The following is a 16,409-nucleotide window of genomic DNA, read 5'->3' on the forward strand; positions in this document are numbered from 1 at the left end:
ACCAACTCTCAACACATTTATGAAGTGAGTGAGTCATTTTAATTTTGATTGCCCACTAACATTCCATCAAATCATAACCTTTCAAAATGTAGGCATTATCAACACTCTTGTCTATTTAAATTTGGAAATGCAATGGACACTAAACATGTTACAGACTCTGTACACGTTATAAAACTGTACCCCCCCCTAAACTCACCTGCATGTATCACATTTTTTTTTGTTTCTAGGAGGTTGGGATACCTGTGCACTCCATTATTTAAAGATCAACCACAGTAATCTAAGAGTAAGAATCAAATTAGGGAAAGTTGAGTGTATAACCAGGTGGTACTACAAGCAGGTGGTACTATAACCAGGTGGTACTATAAGTAGGTGGTACTATAACCACGTGGTACTATAAGCAGGTGGTACAATAACCAGGTGATAGTATAAGCAGGTGGTACTATACCCAGGTGGTAGCATAAGCAGGTGGTACTATAACCAGGTAGTAGCATAAGCAGGTGGTACTATAACCAGGTGGTACTATAAGCAGGTGATAGTATAACTAGATGGTACTATAACCAGGTGGTACTATAAGCAGGTGGTACTATAACCAGATGGTACTATAAGCAGGTGGTCCTATAACCAGGTGGTCCTATAACCAGGTGGTGCTATAAGCAGGTGGTACTATAACCAGGTGGAACTATAACGAGGGGGTACTATAAGCAGGAGGTACTATAACTAGGTGGTACTATAAGCAGGTGGTACTATAACCAGGTGGTATTATAAGCAGGTGGTACTATAACCAGACGGTACTATAAGCAGGTGGTACTATAAGCAAGTGGTACTATAACCAGATGGTACTATAAGCAGGTGGTACTATAAACAGGTGGTACTATAACCAGGTGGAACTATAACCAGGTGGTACTATAACCAGGTGAAACTATAACCAGGTAGTACTATAAGCAGGTGGTACTATACCCAGGTAGTACTATAAACAAGTGGTACTATAAACAGGTGGAACTATAACCAGGTGGAACTATAACCAGGTGGTACTATAACCAGGTGAAACTATAACCAGGTAGTACTATAAGCAGGTGGTACTATACCCAGGTAGTACTATAAACAAGTGGTACTATAAACAGGTGGAACTATAACCAGGTGGAACTATAACCAGGTGGTACTATAACCAGGTGAAACTATAACCAGGTAGTACTATAAGCAGGTGGTACTATACCCAGGTAGTACTATAAACAAGTGGTACTATAAACAGGTGGAACTATAACCAGGTGGAACTATAACCAGGAGGTACTATAAGCAGGTGAAACTATAATCAGATAGTACTATAAGCAGGTGGTACTATACCCAGGTGGTACTATAAACAGGTGGTACTATAAACAGGTGGAACTATAACCAGGTGGAACTATAACCAGGTGGTACTATAAGCAGGTGGTACTATAAACAGGTGGTACTATAACCAGGTGGCACTATAACCAGGTGGAACTACAAGCAGGTGGTACTATAAGCAGATGGTACTATAAGCAGGTGGTACTATAACCAGGCGATAAAGAGACATACTTTTGGATTTTATATTGTGTCCCTTTATCATTTAACATTCTTGTGTTTGGTCTTCTGTAATAATAGCCTTACCAACAGCTTAGCATTTACTCCACAGCCAATACCATATATGCAGGGATATTCAGTGTTGCTCTTCCTTCTTATATAATTTCTCCCTTCTTCTAAGCTGTCTTTCCATGCCTTGCACCAATGCAGCATTTTTGTACTACTTCATAATTCAGCAGAAATAACACACTGCCAGTAAGATAATATTTTGCTGAAAAAGATTTCTATTCCTTTGACTCTCAGCAACCTACACCACAGAACACCAAACCTGCATTCCTCCTGCCCTACCTGCATGCCTACTTCCATAGTTCCCTTAAGCTTCTTCATGGCCAAAGTAAGCATGCAGTCATTGATCTGTGGCAAACCACCTCCCTTAAACCTTTTGCATGGCCTTAAATATTTCTACAGTTGTATAGATTTGCTTAGTATGTAACCCCAAAGCTACAAAGCTTTATACACTACATTTAAATAATGTATAAGAGAAACAACTCTCTCTCAGTGTATACCTTCTGTTTCTAGCTTTTTACTTTGTCAGTGACCTTCTCTTTTGGAGATTTGGGTGAAATGCAACAGTGTATTAGTCAATAAACTAACAAAGATAAAGTTGTGACAACTTTTATATACAATATGTACACAAATATATAACAAGGAGCAGACAAACACATGGATCAAGTTTTCATTTTTGTGTTAAATACCATGATACATCAATTCACAAGTACAATACTTTATAGAATAGAGCAACAGTCAACACCCATAATAAAGCATTACATTATATACACAAGTATAAATGCAAGCACAAAGAAGAAATTGGATTGAAGAACATGTATTATTCTGAGCATGTAAGCAAATATTATGAAGATGTTATAAACATTACATTCCCTTTTATCTTATACCATTATTCCCAATAATCCATTTCTTTACCATAGAAAAACATGAAGCAACAGTGAGGCCACACAAACTTGTGGGCATTATTACATCCTTTAATATATTTTTCTCCCTTCACAGTACACTAGCCATTCATGGAAAGGGGAAAAAAGACATTTCAGTCCACCTTGTCACCTACCAAAGACTTCTATTTCTGAAAAGAACTTATTGTAAAGTCATTTAGGGAAACATTCATGAAGAGATGGAGAAGCAACTGCCTCATAATTTGTTCAGTAAGCAAACAATGTGTGCGTATATGTGTGTGTTTTAACTGAAAAATACCGATTAGTGAAATAAACATTTTATCTATGGAATAACACAATTTAACACTGCTTTTAACGGGTATAGTAATTCAGTGCAGAGGCATTTTGGCATAATCCTTTTTAGTAAATAAGACATTATAAGAATATGTTAATGGTTCAGATGACAAAGCTCAGTTTGCACAAAATGCAAATGTACAGGAAACCAGAAAGCAAGTACAAAAAAGCAGACCATAAAACAGAAATAAGCTTTAAAATTAGCCATTTCCTACTGTGCCTGGACCTGCACAGCACATGTGAAAAAACAACATGAGTTCAAACACAGGCTTTGATTCTAGAGACAAGTCAGAACTGACAAAGCCAAAGTTCTCTTTCTCATAGGTGGACCTTGTCCTAGGGATTCATAGTTTCATAGGTTCATAGGTAGGTACTAGGCTATTGGCCCTAGGGCCTATACAAGCCTAGCCATAACAATTCCCTGGCTATTGCTTCCCACAAATATTTACTTTCCTGGACCCCTGTCTAGCAGGGCGACTGATGTGATTCCCCGGGGTGAATTTCCTATCTCCCATCCAATCGTCAAGGTTCCTCTTGAAGAGGGCCATTGAGGCGCTCTGCCTGACATGTATGGGCAGCCTATTCCAGATATGGGGAGTCCCTGAGTCAGGAACCTATCCTTCTCGCATGTTCTATTCATCGTGATGACAAGGTTAAGATCCCTGGAGCATGTGGCTTGGAGGGATTGGGATTTCTTTAAGTGTAGCATGTCCAACAACTCTGGGTTTGACATGGCCTTGTATGTTGGGCAGAGATCGCCTTTGAGTAGGCGATATGCGAGAGAGTATAGCTGGAGGTCAGCATAACATCTGCTTTAGGTCTGTGATTCTTTTTGTGAGGTATTTCTGCGGCCTTTCTAGTTGTTGCAGATGTCTTGTGAGGTACATACCAAATGGGGTATTATATTCTATAATGGGTCTAATGAGGGATGAGTACAGAGGGACAATGACCTCATTTTTTCTGGATGAAAAACCCTTAATGATGAGGTGTGCCACATAGAAGGATGTTCTAACTGTTGTGGCTATGTGGTTATCAAAGGTGAGACCACTGTCTACCTGTGTCCCTAGGTCTCTTATCACACTTTTAGTGTTTAGTGTACTGCCACCTATGTGGTAGTTCACAGGTACGTGTTCTTTCCCAAAGGGGACAACTATACATTTTCTGGCATTTAGCTTGAGCCCATGGCTCCGGCACCAGGCATCTGTTTCATTAAGGCCCTTTTGTAGTATATCCACATCATTTGGGGATTCAATAATGGCTCCCAGATTGCAGTCATCTGTGAACTTTATAAGCCAGTGTCCCTTATTGCTGGCCTGTACTTCAGAGAAGTAGATGCCAAACAAGAGTGGTCCCAGGACAGAACCCTGTGGTACACCACTTGTCACTTGTCTGGAGCTGGATTTGGAGTCGGCTACTTTTACAGTGTGTGTTCTGTCAGTAAGCCAGTTTGCAACCCATTGAGTGACATAGGGATTAATGCCCAGCTTAGTAAGTTTATCTATGATTCCAGAGTGGGGGATAGTGTCAAAAGCCTTGGCGAAGTCCAAGTAGGCTGTGTGAACCCTCATCCACGGCTCTGGAGACTGATTTGAAGAAGTCAATCAGGTTCAGGAGGCAAGATCGGCCCTTCATGAACCCAAACTGGGTGGGGTCCAGTGTTTGAAGGTTGCCAGTGTCTTTGTTTATAAGTTCCATGATAATATGTTCTATGGCCTTGCGAATCAGGCTCGTCAGACTGATGGGACGGTAGTTCTCAGGATCCAAAGTGGATCCCCCCCATTGTGGAGTGGGATGACTGTAGCTGTGCGCCACTCTGTGGGCACAAAGCATGAGGTGAGGCTATGATTAAACATGACACATAGGTGACGTGCCAGTTCATTTTGTAGTTCATGCAGTACACAGCCTGGGATGTCGTCTGGTCCCATGGATGCTGTATTCTTGGCCTTAGAGAGTGTGTTTTTTACTTTAGTGGCTGTGATTACTGGAATTTGGCATTCTTTCAATATTGGGATGGGCCCTTTTGGGGTTGAGAGGGGGGTGAAGTTGGCACTGAATCGATCTGCCAGGATATTAGCACTATCCTTGGGATCAGTATCTCTAGTGTCATTCTGTTGTAGCTCAGAGCAGATCTGAGCATTGTCATTTAGATTCTTGACATCGCTATAGAATGCCTTGTGGTTGTCTTTGGAATCTTTGGCAATTTTGTTTTCGTAACTAGCTTTGGAAGATTTTTTGAGGTATCTCAACTTTCTATTGAGGCTGGTGAGGGAGTTTTTTGAATCCTGGGTTCTTCCTCTTTTCTGCAAAAGTTTATTCCTTCTGTTGTACAGCTTGCTTATGGTAGGGGACCACCAGATTGGCTTCCTTTTTTTAGAGGACAGCATCTTGGTTCTATTTGGGATGGCTCAGTCCATGCAGGAGTAAATGTGCTCATACAGCACCTTAGTGTAGGATTCAGCAGTTGAACTTCCAGTTCCCATCTGCATGGGTGTCATGAAGTTTGTTACTTATGACTTGAGAAGCATGAAGTTGGTTTTGGAGAAGTTTTTTATGGATGTTTCCTTAAAGGGGGGTGGGGGGTGGGATGTGGATGTCAAGAGTGATTAGCATATGGTCTGATCTGACTAACGAGGGGGTGACCACTGGTGTGGAGCATCAATCTTCCATGTTGGTGATGACCAGGTCTAGAATATTGGTACTCATGGTGAGACTATGAATTAGTTGCTGTAGGGCATTGGAATTTATGAATTCCAAGAACCATTGAGCAAAGGTGTTGGTACAGGAGTAGTTTTCCCAGTTAATGGCAGGGTAGTTGAAAGCACCCATTATTAGGATGTTTGGTTGTATCTTAATATTTTCCAGTATATTTAGAAAGGTGTAGTGAGAATCTTGGGGCAGGGTGGGGGATCTGTAGCAAGCTACAATTTGTATTACAGTCTTACCTAGTGTTAGTTGCACCTGGAAAATTTCAGATGCATTGTGTTGGGCAACCAGCCTGGAGGTGTGAATATCCTTGGTGAATATGGACACTCCTCCAACTTTAGTGTTTCGCTCCTGGTTTGGTGGCCAAAAAGTGTGGTATGAGTTGTAGCCTGGTATTGAAGGAGTGCTCTCTGGAACTTTGAACCAGGTCTCAGTTACTGCACAGATATCGATGTTTTCCATTTTTAGGAGAGCCCCGAGAGAGTGCATCTTGAGGTTTAGACTTCTAGCACTGAGTAGCATTACCTTCAGATTTTGCTTGCTTGTACCCATTATGGTGGTAGTTTTGTCCTTTGAACCTTGCCTAAAAAAGGCACTATTGGGGGTGGCAAGAGCCTTAGCCAGTAACCTAAATCCCAGGGGCAACAGTTGCAAACCATCTCTTACAAAGCATTGTGGTTTGTCGATCATGTCGTCCCAGGCAGACAGATACTGGATCCCCTTTGAATGACACCAGAAGCTTAGCCAATTATTGAAGTCAATCATTTTGTCCTTATACTGTGGTATCATTATGAGCGATGGCAGGATGTTACTCAGAGCTAGGGTCATACCTGCCTGTTCTACATGATCCAAGAGCTCTTCCATGTCTCTTTTCATGTAGTCCAGGGAGGTACATCTCAAGTCATTCACTCCAATATGGAATGGACAATGACAGAGTCATATTTGTACCTGTTGTGGAGTGACTTGAGTGGATGCTTTATGTGGCAGATACTGGCACCCGACAGGCAACTAACTGTAATTTTCTCCTTATTCAGCCTGGTGAGTGGGACATCAGTGTGCCTGTCTATAGAGTCACCTATGACTTAAGTGATGGGTATGTTGTCAGCCTTAGGGGCTGCTATTGGGTGGCACATTGGTGTTATGAGCTATATGATGCTTTGGTTGTGTTTGGGGGTGGTGTTTGTTTGCGTTTCAGCTTCGGAGGTCCTTGCTGCTTGGGCAGGTTAATGTTAAGAGCCTCCACTTATGTGGGTTTTGTGTTGCTATGTGTGGGTTTTTGTGGTGTGGGTTGTGAAGGACTACGTGTTGTTTGAGGTGTTGTGTGGGTGTTAACCTTCTCCTCCTGGCTGTCTAGTACAATCTTGGCTGGAGAGAGCTTTGCTTCCAGTTTGGTTATGTAAGTGCATCTCTCGCAGGTTGTAGTGTTTGGGGGTAGGAGGAGTGGGTTGTCTGTGTACATGAGGCAATTGCTGCATTGCCCCAGTATGCCCAGATTCACCAGGTGGACAGGAGAAATCATCGGAAGCTGACCTTTGAATATGCCTGGTTAGGTGCTTTCTTTGTGCAGTACAAGAACTGTTTTCCCTTACGTTTTGGCAAGGTACTTGCAATTGTAGGCTGTCTAGTGCCTATGACTATTTTCTCCTTATTACCAAGGAGAGGTGAGTGCTTGTAACAAATGAAGGCTTCCTAGTACTTTTTAGTGCAAGTGCTAGTCACAGGTATACAGATTTTAGTGCTACTGCTGATAAACTAGCTAGGTCTAAGGGAAAATTCGAAGCAGACTTTCTGGCATCGGGAATAGTTTAACCTTAGCCCTGCGGTGTGCAAATTAATGCAAACACGGATATTTATGCCAGCAAGTTGAAAGGGATAGAAATCATCCCAAAATGGCCAATAGAATTGCAATTTCAGAGCTGGAAACCACTCCTCTAGTGTTAGATAGGCAGCACAATTCTCACCACTCCCACTGGTAAGCAGTAGGACCTTCCTCTACCACAGCAAGGTCTGGATAGCTCTAAACACTGAAACTAAAGTCCTGAAACCAGCAAAGCCTGGAAACTGGACTATTCTAATTGGAAAAGGTGGGAAATTAGCAAACAAGATAGAATTTTTTTTTTGGTTGAATCAGGCTAAACAATGCAGTTATACAGTAAATAAACACATAAAGGCTAATGGACTTGAGTGTATAGCCCAGAACAGTAGACTAAATTAAAACTTTGCAAAATTAGAAATTTTAAAATTTAAACTTTTTAAATAAAGCAAGGCAAGTGCACAACTGGAAATGACTTATAAGCAGAAATACAGTGAAATAAGTAGCTAGTCTACTTTTTAAGCTTTCTGAGAAGTTAAGTGCAGGTAATAAAAACGACCAAAATCAGCAAAAATTAGAAAATTCAGCAAAAAGTACTTGCAGTTAGCACAAAAAGTCTCTCTTTCTCGTTTCTGGTGCTGTAGTAGTCTGCAGGATGCCCAAACAGGATCTGCTGATCTAAAACAAGCTCAAACACGTGCAGTCACGCATATTTATGCCAGAAAGTTGAAAGGGATACAAATCAGCCCAACATGGCCAATAAAATTACAATTTCAGAGATGGTTAGAAAGAATGGACCCTCAGTGGACACAAAATATATCAGATTGTGCTAGTTAATCGGTATGAATATGCGTTATTTGTTTTGGGGGAAGGGCAGCAAATTTTGTCATCCTTACATGTTCTTTCCTGCCTAGAGAGGCAATTTTCTGCTTTCAGAAGGGCACTGTTTTAGGACATAGTGCCAGGCTTCCTTTCACATTCAGTCCATAACAGACTACTTCACATCAGTCATAATGATACTATCATTTTCTTATAGATGTCCTAAACCATGTCCCTGCTGCTTGGGAAATAGTAGTTTGTTGGTCATGATAATTGCAGCATAAAGGCAGAAGGCCAAAAAAAAAACTTAAGAGAGGCTGTGCATATGATTGAAAGAATGAATACGTTGAAAGAAATAATAACCATTTAAATGCAAAAAAATACTAACTACAAAACATTCATTACAAGTGCCTTACAACTGTATGACTCACACTTCTAAACTACAGAAACGAGACAATGTAACACATGCATCCTTGTCATAGAACTGGTTTGGTCTGTTCATTCTAAAATGAAAACAAATGGCCTCATACTGCTAACTGAAATTATTTCCAAATAAAGAAGTAATGAAAAGAAATAAAAAGAAAGAATATAAAGCTTTCATCCCATATGCATATTTTTCAAGTACTTTTAACAGACCAGAACTAAACAGAAGGTGTATCCTATAAGAGGAAAATTACATTCTAGTTTTCCAGTCTCTAATATGCACCATGGAAGCTATGAATACAATTTTCTGATCAACCTTGCTAATATAATATGTAGGGAAAATGGATTTATGCCACACACTGCCTGTAAACTGCAGCAACAGACTACAGTGCACACCCTGCCTAAGGTTCCTAAACACTGCCAATATCCAGCACCTTATGTTAATGTTAAGGAGTACTTAAACGGGCATATTCAAACAGAAATCCACATTAACAGAGTATCCTCATCTCAGACAGATAAATGAAATGAAGGGATGTTACTGACTACTATCCATATACGTGTTCTAAACATATTTTGTGAGATGGAACACACAAACTCAGAGCGGATCTTGGTCAAATGGGGCCCTATGGAGGGTACTGGATCGGGTCCCACCTACTCACACAGCATCACCCCACCCCCTACTCCACCACCAGCAGCTGCTACAGTTCCCCATTACTTGGCTATTTCTCACCAGTTACCATAAACACTGTTCAAACCAGCCACTATGCATACTATTTTGCTCTTTACTTCTACAGTGATTACAGATATTTGGATCTAATTAAAACATTTTATTTTTAATGTTATAGCACAAACACCTTTGCCAAAGAAAACAGTACAGCCTCACAGTGAAAACAGACTTAGCATTAACAGTAAACTTCTCTGCCCTTGCAACTCACAGTCATTGAAACAGCAATGAAACCCACATTCAAAAAAAAAAATACATCTGGCCAGTATCAAATAAAGTCTAGCTTTGGGCTGTTTTCAAACCACAGCCGCCTTGCACGCATGTTTAGGACCATGCAAACATGCATGTGTTCTTTGATTCACCTTCTTAATTGTATTAAATTATATTCCTTGTATAATACAGCACCACTTGTTAGAATGTTTTAAATTTGTAGTTTTGAACAACATTTTTCCAGTAAGCAATGATATAAAAATTATGAACCAGTAATGACAAAACTGTCAATTTCTGAACATTTCAACCATAAAAGTCCACTCAGTAACAGTCAATATGCACAATCTCTGTAGAAGTAAAGTTTATCTTAATAATTCCACATTAAAGAGAGTAATCAATAAGAATACACTGAAGATCATAGTTCCCTGAAAATGCACTGAAGCTCACAATGTCATGAAAATACACTGATGCTCACAGTTCCTTGACAATGCATAGAAACTCAGTCCCTTGAAAATGTAATTTGAGTGCTGTGGTAGTTGGTGTAGAGGATTCTGGTTCTTGTCTCCTGCAACAGAAGTACATGATTTGAGCTTTAGCAAATTAACTAACCTGCCATCTCTAACTAGTGCATTTCACACATGCACACACACACACACACACACACACACACACACACACACACACACACACACACACACACACACACACACACAAAGAGCTAAGATTGTGGGAGGTTTGTTATCTTTGAAATTTCTGCAGATTCTGCAGATGCGGAAAATAAGAAGCAGTAACAGAAGGTATGTGCATCGCTGCACAAGTGCAAAGGGAGTTTGTTCTCTTAAAGAAGAACACCCTTAAAGAAGAAATTACATTTTTTTTTTATTAAAAACTAAATGTTGTGGCAGTCACCCTGGCCAGCAGGCCACCTCCCAGCCAGTGGGCCCTAGGCAATTACCTAGGTCACTTAGTGCTGGATCCAGCTCTGCTCAAACTTAGATGCTAAAAGCTGTGCTATATGTAGATTTTATCATATTCAATATGATGGCTGCCTAGAAAATACAGGAGAAGTGTGAATTTCAAACATCTTTATTATCCTTTAAAGTTATTTCATAGGGGGCAAGGCCCCTGACATCCCCTGATGTGGGAGGCAAATCCTAACCCCCATCCTCCACCCCTAAACTTAAAGATACCAAATCCAATATCATAATACTGCAGAGAAATGGGTATATTCTGAGAACTCTCAGTGTTAATATACAGAAATCCAGTTTTTCAGTAATCTGGTGGAACTCAGGAATCAGTGTCCCAACATTTTATATAAGGACAGCTGCTGAAATATTGCTTTTCTTATATTCTGATTACATCACAGCATGTTACTAGTTGTATCTACAAAAATTAATAACACCGTCACTGTCACATGCAGGCATAATATTTTAAGATATTCTTTTATTATTAAAAGATCTGACAGGTATATTATGACAGCTGATATATAATTGGTAACTAAATAGTATGAACAAGCAAGAAAGAATATTATTAAGAAATTGAAGTGCTAGTATTTTCATGTATGGAAACAGTGAGTGGCTTTAAAATGATAATTTCTCCAGTTATGTTATTTTTATTAGAACTCATTTTATATCTTCTATCACTGGCCTACAGCAGGTCTGTAGAGCAATTAGTTTACAAGTTTATTTACAACAGAAATTCAGAATCTTGGCAAAGAAGATGGAGACATGAATATGTTAAAACTGGTCTCGTGGCTTAGATTTAACAAGATAAGGGATGAGGTGACCGAGGTGGTCACCAAGGCAGAGTGCTGGGTGTATGTGGAGATGCATGTTGGCACTTATGACTTATCAAAGGAAACAGAAGTTGTGGGTAGAGAAGTGGCAGAGAGATGCTACGAAATGAAGTTGGTGGTGGCATTCCTAGATTTGCTATCTGTGCTAGCAACTGGCATCCTGAAGAAAGAGAGGATTAGTGAGCATAAGGACTGGTGACAGGTGTAGAGAGGCAGGAAGGGACTGGAACTGGTAGGAGGAAGGGGGTGGCCCTAGCAGACAGACCAGCTCTATGAAAGGGACATGGTTCAACTTAGGACAGATGTGACAGTGGTGCTCAGACAGGGCTGAAATGGAACATTTCAATGCCTTGTACGTTTAAGCTAAGATAAATAAGACAAATCATCTTGCAAATGGGACAGGGATGTAACTGCTGAATTAACGGAAAGAAGAAAAAAAGGACATACAATGCAGAAGAGGAACAGATCATGGCTTGGTACTCTTACTATGCAGTACAAGAAGTCAAGTTTGGAAGACAGGGCATTACAAGTATTGATGCAAATGAAAAGGGCTGAGATCACTGGTATCAAAGAAACAGAAGCTGCCGCATTTAACCCAGCATCTGAACAGCTGCATAGAAAAGTTAGTAACCATCTACCTTAAATACAATGGTATTTAATTCAGGAATAAGCTTCACTGGTAGAACTTCCATACTAATAAACTGTACAATAAAAGTAGCAAAATAGTGAAAAGTTGCAAGAAATCCCTGCCTCTTCCTCAAGATTACAGTGAAACATGCCAGCAGAAAACTTTAAAACATTATTAAAAAATGTAAAGCAAAGTATAAACTTTAGGTTGCTACAGATTCCAAAGGAAATTCCAAATCTTTTTGCAGGTATATCAGAAAAATAAGGAATAATGTCCAACAATTCACTGAACTAATTCATATAATCAATCATTCTGACCCCAAGGATATAACCGATATATTGGCAGAAAAATTTAGTGCCAGCTTTACCATTCCTACGCACATTGTTACACTCACTATCCCTGAGAATTTAATGTCCTCCAAATCACTTCAGAACAAGTCTTAGAATCCTTGTCAAAGGCTAAAAAATATTTCCATAAGACCGGACAATATACCAAACTGCATTCTCATTAGTTCCAAGTATGCACTGTCTGAGCCTCTACCTAAACTATTCAACCTTAGCCTATCTGCAGGGTTTGTTCCCAATGACTGGAGAACATCCACTCTGCTTTCCCTAGACAAGGGTGGTTAATTTACAGACCTGGGTAACTACAGACCCATCAGCCTCACCAGCCTTTCATGCAAAGCCATGGAACGTATCATAGCAGAACTCAACTATGCAGATATGGGCAAACTAACTGATCTTGATTTCAATCAGTTTGTTTTTTTGAGGGGCAGATCCTGTTTCCTGAACCTAATAAGCTTCTTTTAAAAGGTTGCAGGGGTTATGGACAGTGGTCATACTGTGCACACTGCTTATCTTGACCTGGTCCAGGCTTCTGACACTATCTCCCATGCTTGAAAAATTAGTCAAGCTTAACATAAAGCTCGACATTGTGCACTGGACTGCAAATTGGTTATCCAGTAAAGCCCAAGATGTCAAAGTTACTGGTTCCCTTTCTGAATGTAAAATTGTAACTTGTGGGATACCAAAGGGATCAGTTATTGGCTCTCTCCTGTTTGGCATTGATTTTGGAAACATCCGAGCCAATATCCCAGAAGTATGTTTGACCAAGTTTGCAGATGACAACAAACTGAGCAATGTTATCACCTCACTGACTGATGCAAAAGAGCTCCAGAAGGGCTAAAATATGCACATATATGGTGCATCAAAAACACTCTAAAACTAAATGAAAAAAAAAGTGCTGCACAGCAGTATTTGGTAGAAACTTCGCTGCCACCTCATGTGTTATAAATGGTACTCCTCTTCAGACAGACACAGTCATAATAGACCTACATGCTTATGTGGATAACTGTCTCTCATTTGATCATCATGTTTCCACCATAGCCAGGAAATCCTTCTAAATAGTCCAGCTTATTTCCAAGAGAATGTCTTCAACATCCAAAGAATTTATCCTACTACTGTACTCTTCCCTTATCATACCCATCATTGTACACAATGTCCCTTTTGGTATGTACAAATCCAAGCACATTGCCCAACTGGTAAGGTTTCTAACTAAGAAAATTAAAAGTTTTAAATCACTCCAATAAATTAGCATCAGTCTCCTCATACTCAGTAGCCTGCAGTTTACAAGGTAACCAGCGTCTTGCTTTTTGAGCCATGAAAGACAAGTCCAATTTGGGCTCCTGGTGCTCTACAAACACCTGCACTATAGACCTAAATCTATACCAACAAATAAACAAGACTTGCTTGGGAGGTTCTTAATTCAACATACAGTATGTCTAGCCTACAGAGCAAGTTACCACTACAGATCAAACAAAGTATTAATTTTGGCTAACTTTAAAGATAGTTTTGATTACTGGATGGGTAGACACAAATTTAACAGCTTTGATCAATTTGAGAGATGAACACTATTAAGTGTTTGAAAAGGGTTTGCTTAAGGGTGTACACGGATAGGCATATTATGGTCCTCGTGATCACTTGCCTAGTATGCTTCGATGCTCCTATGGACCAATGACAATTAGCAGTGAGTCATCGAGGTGCCGAGAAACAGGTTATTTAGGAATGGCAGAGCAGCTCAGGACACAGGTGCAGTACTAAGCTGCATAAAAGAGGGCCTCATAAGTGAGGTCATGGAGGAGGAGGAGGAGGAACACCATACCATTAAGGGAACAAAAACATAAGATAACTCCTTGGCATCCAGTTAACATACAGGACATTGTGGGTGAATGCTGGTGGAATGATATAGTGTATTAGCTCTAACATGTCAATGGAGGAGGAGGACACACTAGAAGATGTAATGAAAGAGTAGAATAAGAAAGACAGCATCCAAAGAACATGAAGACTGTTGAAACAGTGGCAAACAACACTGATGTGCAAAAAACACACACTTTAGTATAATAAAACTGATAAGCTCTTTCATCTCACAATACATATAATGACGTAAGACTTCATCAGATTTACAATTCATAGGAGATATTTATCTTTGAGGAGAAAGTTAGGTGATTCCAATTTGATTCCAGTTTGATGTCTTGGACCATGAGGGGTTTCACCCACTGGTGCCATGGATAGAATTATTATGGAAATTATCAACAAAGACATAGGAGACCTCCAGACACTGGATCCATCCAAGTATGGCTCTGTCAAAGGAAGGTCATGCTTACTGAATCTGGTGAACTTCTTTGAAAAGGTCACTAAGGCAATGGATGAGGAGAAAAACTGTGCATACTGCCCACCTAGATCTGGCTAAGACATTTGATACAATACTCCCCACTCTGACATTGTCAACAAACTTCCAGAACTAGGTATAAACCCCTTTATAACATGCTGGATAGGTAGCTGGATCAATGATATGACCCAGGAGGTTAGAATCAGTGAGGCTACTGCCACAGAGTCAGTCAGTCACCAGTGGAGTTCCCCAGGGCTCTGTGATAAACCCACTCCTCTTTGGCATCTACTTCTTAGATGTCAAAGCCAAAATCAATGGCCTCTGGCTAACCAAGTTTGAACATAATTACAAAGTGGGAGCAGTCATTGAATCCCTACAAGATGAGGACACCCTTCAGGAAGGTCAAATACAGACAAACACTTCGTGCCAAAGCCATGGCTTAAAACTCAATACCAAGAAATGCATTATAGTACTTTTTAGGAAGTATGCCCCCCCCCCCCCGGCTAATTACATCATCAATAAAACACTGTTAAAAGTTGATTCACTAATCAGGTATCTGGGAACTCATGTAGATAGTAACCTTGCCTTCAACCAACATGTGTCCAAGGTAGTAAGAAAATCCTTCTATGTTGCTCAACTTATAAGCAAGGGCATGTTATCTAGGTCTATAGAGGTCATCATACCAATGTACTTGGCCCTTATCAGGCCCATCAAAATAGTATAATGCCCCCATCAGTATGTACTTCACCAGCCACATGCAACAACTGTAATGTCCACAAAGGTTCCTTACAAAAAGGAATACAGAGAGTAAACACAATGTCCTATGATGATCACCTCAAAGCCCTTTCTCTTTATTCGGTATCATACAGACTTCTGAGACATGATCTTTGCCTGGCATACAAGGTGTCTCTGGACCCTGTTTTGAGGAATCCTTTGCACATCCACAAAACTAACAGCATCAGAACTACTAGATTAAAATACCTAAATTTTGCTTGCAACATAGATAGGACATGTTGGAGAGACAGATATGTTTCTCAGAGAATTCCATTCTGTAGAATATGGTCCCCATCCGTGTGAAGAAGAATTACATTCAATCCCTATTTAAGCACAATTTGGACCTGTGGATAAGTAATCAGAAATTCTCTCTGGTCTGGCTACTATGTCTCTGATGGACAGAGGCAGTCAGTAAATCCCTTCTATAAATCAAATATAAATCAGATTTGCGAGTCACATTTAGCTTTCATGGCTAGACTTTTAAGGGCCCTAGTGGTCGCTAGCCTAGTATATACCTATGAACCTGTTTAATTCTATTTTCACTGTTAAAACATATAGCCTTGCTTTTATCTTGTTTGACATTAAGTTTGTGAATGATAACCATTTGAAATGTCAGGACCCACTTGACTGAGTCCCAGAATGCAGAGACTGAATGGCCGAAAGATCAGACATATATGTATATATATATATATATATATATATATATAAATATATATATACACACACACACACACACACACACACACACACACACACACACACACACACACTAAATCCGAGATGTAATTTCTTAGAATATTTATTTTTCTCAGAGTTATGGCAATCTCAGAGGTGGTATACATAAATTGGGGGGGGGGTAGGGGGACCAGTTTTAAGGAAAAGAGAGATTTATGACATTCGTTATTCTCTGAGTTTTTAGTCTTGGAGGTAGCCTGAATAAGACATATGATCACCTGTCAACCCCTTTGTGCAAGAAGTCTGGACAAAGTCTAAAACAATTGGTGTGAGGGGGA

The 16,409-nt window shown here is 40.0% G+C and overlaps 1 protein-coding gene across 15 annotated transcripts in view; it reads right to left on the bottom strand.

Moving 5' to 3' along the window:
• Window positions 1-16,409, bottom strand: part of CADPS (calcium dependent secretion activator) — a 2,296,269-nt gene that overhangs the window by 427,382 nt on the left and 1,852,478 nt on the right. The window lies entirely within an intron of this gene.

The sequence above is a fragment of the Protopterus annectens genome, chromosome 7.part0 (assembly GCF_019279795.1).
Source record: "Protopterus annectens isolate FY-2018-M chromosome 7.part0, PAN1.0, whole genome shotgun sequence".
In the NCBI taxonomy this organism is placed as follows: Eukaryota; Metazoa; Chordata; order Ceratodontiformes; family Protopteridae; genus Protopterus; species Protopterus annectens.